Here is a 12,274-nt window from a genome sequence, read left to right as displayed (position 1 = left end):
CGCTATCGCCGGCGCCGCCCCTCTCAGACTCCTCCGTGCCCTCCTCTCACTCGCGCCGCACCTGCGTGAAGCCTCGGCCTCGACTCGTCGCCGGCCTGACGCCGTCGCCCGTCGTCGCCAACCACCGCCGTCGACTGAAGCTCGTCCGCCTCGACCGCTGCACGCCGTCCGTGACTGCGCCGTCACCGCCTGGACCTCGCCGGACCTCTCCGCCGGACTGCTTCCTCTCCGTCCCGGTCATCTCCATCTCCTCCCCGCGCTCCGCTGCCTTGTCCCTACACCGAATGTTGAGGCCCCGGCCTCCTCTCTTCCTCGTCCCACATCCTCTCATGGCCACACCGGAGCTCTGCTCCTGTGCGCGCACTCGCACCGCCTGCCACGGTTCCTCCAACGCCTTGGCCGCATGCCTGCTAGCCTCGCGCGAGCTCGCGACGTCTGTGCTCGCTGCCGCCTAATACGCGCGTGTCAGCGCCCGACTCTGCTCACGCGCCCCCACAGTCGGCCCTCGACCGCGCTCGCAGCCACTACTGCCGTGGTTGCAACCAACGTTGAGTCGCGCCTCTGCCCAACTGCGTCGCCTGAACTGCGTCGCCTCCGCTCAGGGCCGCGCCCACGCTCCCCGCACCCGCCTCACCTTCGCTCCGGCGCACACACGCGCCCGTCCCGTTGCCTTGATGGGCGCCCGCTGCCCAGCACCCGCTCGGGTGACATCCGCACCCGAGCGCCCGAACCCGATAGGCCCCTAGGGCCTATGACAAACGGGGCCCAGCCCCGGAACTTTTTTTTTAAAAGAAAAGAAAATAAAAATGAATAATTAATTAATTATTTAATTAATTAGTGAATTAATTAAGTTAAGTAATCATGTTTAATTAATCTAATTAACTAGTTAGCTTAATTAAACGGTAATTAGATTAGCTAAATCCTAATTAATCTAAACAAAGTATGACATGCGGGACCCTCACGTCAGTTTGACCCAGTCAACGCCATGTTGACTGCTCACGTCATGCTGACGTCATGATGATGTCAGCATACACTATTATAGATAATGTTGATTTAGAATAATTAAATAAATTCTAAAAATGATTAAATCTTTTAAAATTAATATAAAATAAACCGTAGCTCGGATGGAAAAACTTTGTACATGAAAGTTGCTCAGAACGACAAGACGAATCCGGATACGCAGCCCGTTCATCCGCCACACATCACTAGCATAGCAAACTCGCAACTTTCCCCCTCCGGTTCATTTGTCCGAAAACGTGAAACACCGGGAATACTTTCCCAGATGTTTTCCCCCTTCGTCGGTATCACCTACTACCGCGATTGGGCACACCTAGCATCGTTACTTGTCATGTCATGCATCGATATGCATCTGTTTGCATGTTATTCATTGTTTCTTCCCCCTCTTCTCTCCGGTAAACTACGAGACCGACGCTGTTGCTGCCTAGTTCGACTACGGAGTTGACGACCCCTCCTTCTTGCCAGAGCAACCAGGCAAGCCCCCCCTTGATCACCAGATATCGCCTATTCTTCTCTATACTGCTTGCATTAGAGTAGTGTAGCATGTTACTGTTCGGTTACTCCTATTCTGTTGCATAGCCTGTCATTGTTGCTACAGTCATTGATACCATACCAGCAATCCTAAATGCTTAGTATAGGATGCTAATTTATCATCATTGGCCCTACATTCTTGTCAGTCTACCTTGCTATACTATTGGGCCATGATCACTCAGGAGGTGATCACGGGTATATACTATACATATATACATACTACAGATGGTGACTAAAGTCGGGTCGGCTCGAGGAGTACCCGCGAGTGATTCACGGATTGGGGGCTGAAAGGACCTTTGTCCCGACGACCCTCTGTGTGGATCTTTAAGGCAGAGCAACAGGGCAGGTTGAGACCACCTAGGCGAGAGGTGGGCCTGGCCCTGGACGGCGTTCGCGGTTGCTTAATAATAACACGCTTAACGAGATCTTGGTATTTGATCTGAGTCTAGCCACTGGCCTATACGCACTAACCAACTACGCGGGAAAGATATGGGCACTCGACGTCGTGGTATCAGCCGAAGCCTTCTAGACGTCAGCGACTAAGCGGTGCGCGCCGGATTGGAACGTAAGCTTGCTCTTGTATTAAGGGGGCTAGTTCTTCTTTCGGCCGCCCATGCAACGTGCAGGTGTGCAATGGGCGATGGGCCCAGACCCCTGCGCCATAGGAATTAGACCGGCGTGCTGACCTCTCTGTTAGGCCTAGGTGGGGCTGCGACGTGTCGATCTTCCGAGGCCGGGCATGACCCAGGAAAGTGTGTCCGGCCAAATGGGATCGAGCGTGTTGGGTTATGTGGTGCACCCATGCAGGGAGGTTAATCTATTTGAATAGCCGTGTCCCTCGGTAAAAGGACGACCCGGAGTTGTACCTTGACCTTATGACAACTAGAACCGGATACTTAATAAAACACACCCAGACAAGTTCCACAGACAACCCGGTGATCGCTTTTCCACAGGGCGACGAGGGGAGGATCGCCAGGTAGGATTATGCTATGCGATGCTACTTGGAGGACTTCAATCTACTCTCTTCTATATGCTGCAAGACGGAGGCTGCCAGAAGCGTAGTCTTCGACAAGATTAGCTATCCCCCTCTTATTCTGGCATTCTGCAGTTCAGTCCACCGATATGGCCCTTTACACATATACCCATGCATATGTAGTGTAGATCCTTGCTTGCGAGTACTTTGGATGAGTACCCACGGTTGCTTTCTCCCCCCTTTTCCCCTTTCCTTTCTTTCTGGTTGTCGCAAACAGATGCTGGAGTCCAGGAGCCAGACGCCACCGTCGACGATGACTCCTACTACGCTGGAGGTGCCTACTACTACGTGCATCCCGGTGACGACGACCAGGAGTAGTTTAGGAGGATCCCAGGCAGGAGGCCTGCGCCTCTTTCGATCTGTATCCCAGTTTGTGTTAGCCTTCTTAAGGCAAACTTGTTTAACTTATGTCGGTACTCAGATATTGTTGCTTCCGCTGACTCGTCTATGATCGAGCACTTGTATTCGAGCCCTCGAGGCCCCTGGCTTGTATTATGATGCTTGTATGACTTATTTATGTTTTAGAGTTGTGTTGTGATATCTTCCCGTGAGTCCCTGATCTTGATCGTACACATTTGCGTGCATGATTAGTGTACGAATTAATCGGGGGCGTCACAAGCTGGTATCAGAGCTGACTGCCTATAGGAATCCCCCTACCACACTCCTTGGCCGAAGTCGAGTCTAGTCACTACAAAACTTTTACTAACTTGGCTGTGTGCCTTACGGTCCCACGTCGCCATTGGGTGGTATTAGGATCTTTTACTCCTCGACCTTTACTCTGGGACTCTGATCTCTCTTCTATTCGGGTTAAATGGTTTTGCTAACTCTAACTCTAGGTTCTCGTAACTATTTCTCCCGGAGAACCCTCATTACGAAAGATCACCTGCTTCGTCAGAAGATTCTGAGGATATCCCTCGATATTTTCCCAGAGACCCTTGTGCTCATCGCCTTTGCAATTCACTGCCATCGATATATCCCTATGGATATTTGCATGCACTTGTCATTCTCTTGATCATTCCTCGTCGCTCTTGTTGTTACAAGATGCCGCGAGATCCTTTGAGTTTATTGTCTTGCAGTTTTATTTCGCATGAAAACCCCTATGGTTTTTCCTCACATTTATTGAGGATCTGTTCTTCTCAATTGTTCATGTGCCTCACAAAATTCTTCGGAGTACTTTTCGATCTTTCGATAATCCTCTGCAGCCTGTTACTCTTGAAACTCTTGCCTGCTTGCATTATGGTTAATTCCATATGACTTCTAGTCCTCGTTAACATCCCTTGTCTTAGTCATTTTGAGCCTATTGATTCAATGTGTGCTTACGCACGCAGTCATCAGGTTATCCTTTTTAAGATTATCTTTCCGGCTCAGGCGTCATTCCGGACATGAGTTGGTTCTCGACAATTCAAACCTTTATTGATTGTCAAACTAAGTGTTTTCAACTTATCCATCCTTGATCAGAGTGTCTGCTTCTGATCCTTCGTTTTGGAAACCATAATTTCTTTCTATTCAAGCATCAGACTAACCAGGTGATTCTTGAATCTGATGCCTCTGCATTCTTCTTCCTCTGAGTTAGTACCGATACTCACATCAGCTTCGTTGTGGATCGCCTGAACCATTGTTGGATTGTTATCCGACAGTGTCCTTCATAGTCAATCACCTTGTGAGTCCTTCCCCTGATACATAATGCCTTTGGTAAATTGTATCCTCTGCTTGGCCAACCATGCTCTGCTTTTGAGCGTGTGAATTTACTTTTGAAACTTGTGGTATATGTTACTAAGATGCCCGATGGGTTGAACCTATGCCTTCCCCTAATCCGTGAGAACCCGAAAGTTTTCACAAGTCATACTCTTCCGGTGTTCTACCAGATAAAATTTCATCACTACAGTTTTATCAAAGCGAGAAGTGAATGGGAGGTTATACATTGAAGAAGTGGGAGTCGACCTTGAACCTTGCGTTCATGCCCATGGACATGATGTATAACTTATCATGGAAGCTTCTCGTAAAAATAGTTACCCCCTTGTTATAAGTTCATCCTGTATCCATGGTTCGATCATTTATGATCGAGGTTTCCGACCATGTTCTCCTTTAAATACCATTTCTCGTGCAAGTTTAAGCACTTGTCTTCTGTAGAGTAATACCCCAGTCCAACCTCTACCTTGATTTGTCCTCGAGTATCACCCCCTGGTATCTCAAGATTATCACAGAACTGCATAACTTCTTATGAGATCTTCATCAAGTGCTACATTCTCATTGATTCCAATTTTTCATGGGCTCTGAGTTATTTAACACTCAAAGACACCGATAACTGACCCGAGTCCGCATCGCGATTAAGTATCCCAAGTTAACTGTGTTGAGGCTGGAGTAGTCATCAGATGAGTGACCGGATGGGAAGTGGCCTCGATGTTAAGTTAACTGATTTGATGGGTCACTGTAAACATTTAATTGCGTTGAATGTATATAGTGCTCCATCATATTAGTTGAATTAACCTCGAGGTCCTTGTTTTGTAATTTTTGACATTTTTTGTTTTTTGTACACATGTTGATTGGCTTGAAGAAGGTCTATCTCGTTACTTTTTGATAAATTTTGTTTTTTTAACACATGTTGATTGGCTTGAATGAAGGTCTATCCAGTTACTTTACGACATGTTTCCAAAACATGGACCTCGAGGTTAATTCAACTAATAGGACGGAGCACTATATACATTCAACGCAATTAAATGTTTTCCAAAAAAAGTGATATGGTTTATGTGAAATAAGTATCGGGAACTATCTAGAAACCAACTGAGGAGTCCGCTACTTCACGGTATAACGGCTGGGTTAACCAGGTTCCGATCAGGAACCTTCGGACCAACCACAATAGGGTGTTTAGCTGCCCCCAAGTATTTGCCTTTACAAACTAACTTTGACGCAGAACAGGATTGGCGACGTGTAATCGGCCCGGACACACAAGGGCAGGAACACGCAAGTGAACCCCCCCAAAGAAGGCAGTCCGGATTCACTTCAGATCCACTCACAGCCCCCTCCAGTCCGGCCATGACAGGTTACGCCAAAAACACCTCTTTTCATAATCATAAATCGTACTCATATGCACAGACATATCATCCTACTGCAATGCGTAGACATAAATAACACTTACCGGCCGTCGTTTCTCATTGACGCCTCTTTGTGAAAAACGGCACCCACGCCTTGTGTTATGCCCGATTATGCCAGGGGCTTCACAGTACGGCAATAAAGTCCGACCACCTTTTCGGTCGCTCGGCACCCCGAACTTATAGCACTATATGCATCAGCTCCGAATCATGTCTTGGGTTATTGGTTGGGTTTGCCCGGCTCCCATGTTTTGGTACCTTACGTTCCGCCCCATCGGCTAAGGTAGCGCTGGGAGAACTACTGCGATTGTGTCCCGGTTCTGCCGGACGAGCACCTCAGTAGAGAAAGCCGGAAATTGACTGTCATGATACAGCGAGAGCTGGTCAGCTATTCGAGAGGTTTTAAAATCCTTAAAGATTTATTCCGCATAACGCCATTATAAATGCAGAGTGCGATGGATCGGTCTTTCAATCAGGCGCCAATAGAGCCCCTAGTTCGGCCTTCCGAACACTAGGGGCTGCACCGACCATACTCGAATTCCTATGGCTAAGTGAGAGTGGTAAGCCCTATAGTCCGATTGTCTGGTTCGTGGTGAGGAACACCTCCTTAAAAGGACCCAACCATGGGATAAAGATTGTTCAGGTATGTCCCGAACACCACCGTATTTCTTTTGTGGGGGCAGAAGCCGACGACTGGCCAACCCTCAGGATTTACATACACTAAACAGCCGCAGGAAGAACAAATGTTCAAACAAAACATGCAATAAATAACAAAAGTGCCATTATCCCATATTAAAAAGAACGACACGAATGCCGTCAGGGAAATATAATGTCTTTGTTACACTTATCCGCCACCAGGTGGGCTCCCTTCAGTACACCTTCATAGTACAACTCGGGCTTGCGGTGCTCCTTACCCTCTGGCGGCCCCTCAGTCATCTTCTTCTCCGCATCAAGCTTCCCCCAATGCACTTTTGCACAGGCAAATGCCATGCGCGCACCATCTATACAGACCGATCGCTTAATAGCATCAAGCCGAGGACAGGCGCCCACAATCCGCTTCACGAGTCCGAAGTAACTGCTCGGAATTGGCTCCGCGGGCCACAACCAGACAACCAAGTCCTTCATGGCTAGTTCGGACGCCTGGTGCAGATCGACCAGCTACTTCAGCTGATCAATAAAGGGCACCGGATAGTTCGGCGCCAAATACTGCGACCAGAAATCCCTCTCCGCAGACTTCTTCTCCTCGGTCCGGTAGAATTGGGCGGCATCTGATATGCTGCGAGGCAGATCTGCAAACGCCCCTGGAAAAACAAGAATTCAGCTTGTCGCTTAGAGTTCCCATTATCATGTAAAAATGGCCATGAATACAAAAGGCCTTACCAGCCGCAACCTTCCGGGCCTCCTAAATGTCCCACACAGCACCTCGGGCTTCTTCTCGAGCATCCTCCGCGGCTTGGAGAGCTTGGGCGAGTTCAGATTCTTTCCCTACTAGCCTCTGCTCCAAGCCCTTGCTTTTCTTCACAGCCTCCTGGAGCTCGCTCAGCTGCGATGACCCTAGCCTCATGTTTCTCACGAAGCGCCTGTTTGGCGGCCGCCTTCTCGTTGGCATCAGCCACAACCTTCTTCAATGCCTCATATTCGGCACTCGCTCCTAGAGCATACAATACAAATACTTTTCACTAGGCACAATTACTCATTCGTGCCGAATTCAAGACAATGTTTCAACATACCTTGCTTTTCCTCCAATTGCTTCTTCACATGGCCAAGTTCCTCTTCGGCCCGTTCCAGGCTCTGCTTCAGTCCGGACACTTCCGCATTATGAGTGGCCGTCTTCTGCAGACGCCTGTTTTCACACAAAGGGGTATACGTCATTAACAAAGGCTCCTGCAAAAGCAGAGGATTTGATCCCCTGCCCAGCTCTTTCTCTCTTTCGTCGGACAGTGTATCAGGGGCTAGTACTCATATTATGATGATTCCTCAAAGGTTTCTTAGAAAACATACCTCAAAGGCCTTTATAAGGCCAAGGCAGGACTCACTCAGCCCGCTCTCGGCGGACTGAATCTTTTCAATCACCGCACCCATGAGGGTCCGATGTTCATCGACGATAGACACGCTCTTTGTGACGCCCCCGATTCAATCGTACACTAATCATGCATGCAAACGTGTACGATCAAGATCAGGGACTCACGGGAAGATATCACAACACAACTCTAAAAACATAAATAAGTCATACAAGCATCATAATACAAGCCAGGGGCCTCGAGGGCTCGAATACAAGTGCTCGATCATAGACGAGTCAACGGAAGCAACAATATCTGAGTACGAACAAAAGTTAAACAAGTTTGCCTTAAAAAGGCTAGCACAAACTGGGATACAGATCGAAAGAGGCGCAGGCCTCCTGCCTGGGATCCTCCTAAACTACTCCTGGTCGTCGTCAGTAGCCTGCACGTAGTAGTAGGCACCTCCAATGTAGTAGTCGTCGTCGACGGTGGCGTCTGGCTCCTGGGCTCCAGCATCTGGTTGCGACAACCAGAAAGAAAGGAAAGGGGGGAAAGGGGGGAAGAAAGCAACCGTGAGTACTCATCCAAAGTACTCGCAAGCAAGGAGCTACACTACTTATGCATGGGTATATGTGTAAGGAGGCAATATCGGTGGACTGAACTGCAGAATGCCAGAATAAGAGGGGGATAGCTAATCCTGTCGAAGACTATGCTTTTGGCAGCCTCCGTCTTGCAGCATGTAGAAGAGAGTAGATTGAAGTCCTCCAAGTAGCATCGCATAGCATAATCTTACCCGGCGATCCTCTCCTCGTCGCCCTGTTAGAGAGCGATCACCGGGTTGTATCTGGCACTTGGAAGGGTGTGTTTTATTAAGTATCCGGTTCTAGTTGTCATAAGGTCAAGGTACAACTCCAGGTCGTCCTTCTACCGAGGGACACAACTATTCAAATAGATTAACTTCCCTGCAGGGGTGCACCACATAACCCAACACGCTCGATCCCATTTGGCCGGACACACTTTCCTGGGTCATGCCCGGCCTCGGAAGATCAACACATCGCAGCCCCACCTAGGCACAACAGAGAGGTCAGCACGCCGGTCTAACTCCTATGGCGCAGGGGTCTGGGCCCATCGCACTTTGCACACCTGCACGTTGCGAACGCGGCCGGAAGCAGACCTAGCCTAGTGGCGTTCCAGTCCAATCCGGCGCGCGCCACTCAGTCGCTGACGTCACGAAGGCTTCGGCTGATACCACGACACCGGGATACCCATAAATACTCCCGCATCGATGGTTAGTGCATATAGACCAAATGGCCAGACTCAGATCAAATACCAAGATCTCGTTAAGCATGTTATTATGAAGCAACCGCGGACGCCGACCAGGGCCAGGCCCACCTCTCACCTAGTTGGTCTCAACCTGCCCTGTCACTCTGCCACAAAGATCCACACAGAGGGCCGTCGGGACAAAGGTCCTTTCAGCCCCCAATCCATGAATCACTCGCGGGTACTCTTCGAGCGGACCCGACTTTAGTCACCATCTGTAGTATGTATATATGTATAGTATATACCCGTGATCACCTCCCGAGTGATCACGGCCCAATAGTATAGCAAGGCAGACTGACAAGAATGTAGGGCCAATGATGATAAACTAGCATCCTATACTAAGCATTTAGGATTGCAGGTAAGGTATCAATGACTGTAGCAACAACGACAGGCTATGCAACAGAATAGGAGTAACCGAACAGTAACATGCTATACTACTCTAATGCAAGCAGTATAGAGAAGAATAGGCGATATCTGGTGATCAAGGGGGGGGGGGCTTGCCTGGTTGCTCTGGCAAGAAGGGTTCGTCGTCGATGTAGTCGATCACAGGGGTACCGGCTGTGGCCTCGATTTCTACTGGAAAGAAGTAACGGATGGGAACACAATAAATAACAAAGCAATCAAAGCATCACAAAGCATAACATGACAATACGCGGTGCTAGGTGTGCCCTAATGCAGTAGGAGGTGATACCGGTGAAGGGGGGAAACATCCGGGAAAGTATTCCCGGTGTTTCGCGTTTTTGGACAGATGAACCGAAGGTGAAATGTTGCAGGTTCGCTATGCTAGGGATGTGTGGCGGACGAACGGGTTGCATATCCAGATTCGCCTTGTCGTTCTGAGCAACTTTCATGTAGAAAGTATTTTCATCCGAGTTACGGTTTATTTTATATTAATTTTAAAAGATTTAAATCATTTTAGAATTTTAATTACTTTAATTTAATTCAACATTATCCATAACAGTGTTTGCTGACGTCATCATGACATCAGCATGACAACAAAGGTGTTGACTGGTCAAACTGACGTGTGGGCCCAGTGGGACCCACCTGTCATACACTGTTAGGTTGATTAGGGTTTAGGTTAAACTAATTACTGTTTAGGTAAACTAACTAGTTAATTAGATTAATTAAACATGATTAATTAACTTAATTAGTCCACTAATTAATTAATTAATTAATTAATAATTTATTTTTATTTTATTTTCCCTTTTTTTATTAAAACGTTATGGGGCAGGGCCCCCTTGTCAGTGGCCCAGAGGCCTATCGGGTTCGGGCGTGGTTGCTGGGGCGGAGCCCCGTGAGTGTGCGGGCGGTTACGGGCGCGGGCCGAGCCGGGTGACGGGCACCAGCCCGCCCGACTGGGCGCTGCGGCCAGCGGGTGAAGGGGGCGGCGCCAGGCCCGACGTCGGCGACCGTGGCTGGAGCGGGGCGGCGCCGCAAGGCCAACCGGAGCGAAGGGATGAGCAGCGGCGCCGGGGGGAGGCAGGGCGTGAGCGGGTGCAGGTGGCCACCGGCGGAAGGTAGGCTGCGGTTGCACGCGCACAGACGATGGCACGGTGAGCACGCATCGAGCACGGACGGAGATGGCACCGGCGTGCACGGTGGTGGGGACCGGGGCGCGCGGTGACGAGGCGAGCCGAGGAAGGCGCGTGCGCAGCCGACACGGGGAGAGGAGGAGGGAAAGGCGGCGGCTCATGGTGGGGAGTAGGGTCTAGGGTAGCGGGCTCGATGAAGGTTGATGCAGCGGGGTCCAGCGATGGCGGGGACGAGGTCGAGGATGGAGAGGATGGCGAGGCGGCGACGTGACGATGTCGGCGGGCACCGAGGTCGGGTGTCGGCGGGGATGACGGGTTATGGAGGGGAGGGGTTGGGCCGGTCGGTGTGGCCGAATGGGCCGGCCTGCTGGGCCGAAGCTCAGTGGGGCCTTTCTCTTTTTTTGTTAGTTTGCTTTCTGTTTTCTTTTATTTCTTTTTCTTTTCTGTTTTATTTAGTTTAAAGCACTTAGGCATTTTGTAAAATTATGCTTTCTTCAATATAATTACTTTAGCAATATTTGTCACACACCGAACATTTTTGTTTAATATTTTAAAACTTTTATTATTTACCAAAATTTGAATTTGAATTTTGGACCGGTTTTGATCTAACGATAGATTAGCAACAGTAACAGAGGCAACGTGGCACCATTAGCATGGGATTACTATAGCTTAATTACCTGGGCGTCACAATTCTCCTCCACTACAAGAAATCTCGTCCCGAGATTTAAGAGGCGGAGTAAAGGAGGAAGGTTCTGGTTACGCAATTCTAGTGAGTGTTCTCGGTCTTGGTCGCTCTTCTCGAAGAGGTCGGTCCATTACGTTGAGGTCTTCATTTCTCTGCTTCAGGCCATCATGATGTAGTACACATCCTTTCTTCGGGATCTTCATCGTACTTATGGAAAGGATAAAGGGTGGGCATTCCGGGAGTACGAACCTCTACAAGGTCGACTATCTGGTCGGTAACATCGAGGAAGATGGCGGAAGTAACTCTCGAACTTAAACTTAAGAAAATATCGAGAGCAAGGTAAGGAGGTATCATGTGAAGTTTCAAGCGGGCAGACAATCGTTTGATGCCTGAAACAGGGCGTGAAAGGGGTTCAAAGCAACGGGGATAAGTATTGTGTCTGATAGCAGAACTGGTGATCACTCGGAAGGTGGCTCGTAAATTACTTACGAGGCCACACGCGAGGAACAACCTTGGCAACAGGGGGTTTACCGGAGAGTCAGGTTTTGATCCTGTGGAACTGTGGGTTATGGGCCCACCATGTGGGTTAAAGTAGAAAGGTGATGACGTCTTACATGATCATGTAAGCAAGGCATGTCAGAGGATAGCCTGTCAGTTATGTCGGCAACAACATCGATGCCCAGGGCGAGGGACGAAGAGAACCATTATCCTGCTCATTGAACGAGGCGGACCATTAGGCAATGTTCTCGTCCATCGGTGGGTACCAGAATGTCATCAACAATAGAAATAGGGTCTTACTGACAAAGTTGTACACCAAGGTGTTTACATAAGCAGCAGAATATTACTGCTTAGATCATATAGCTCACCAGAAAGGTTAAACAAAACAACGGAAAGGAAAAGGTGATCATCAGATTAAATAGAACAATGGAAGGGAAAATGTGTTTAAACACATAATTCAAGGGTATATCCTTCCCAAGGACAAGCAGAGCATGATATCCACGACATGATATAATGTAGAAAACTCTTTAGGTAGGGGACAAAATTTTCACGACATTATCCATACAGCG

Source organism: Triticum dicoccoides, chromosome 3B, assembly GCF_002162155.2.
Source record: "Triticum dicoccoides isolate Atlit2015 ecotype Zavitan chromosome 3B, WEW_v2.0, whole genome shotgun sequence".
Lineage (NCBI taxonomy): Eukaryota > Viridiplantae > Streptophyta > Magnoliopsida > Poales > Poaceae > Triticum > Triticum dicoccoides.
This window is presented reverse-complemented; position numbering follows the sequence as displayed.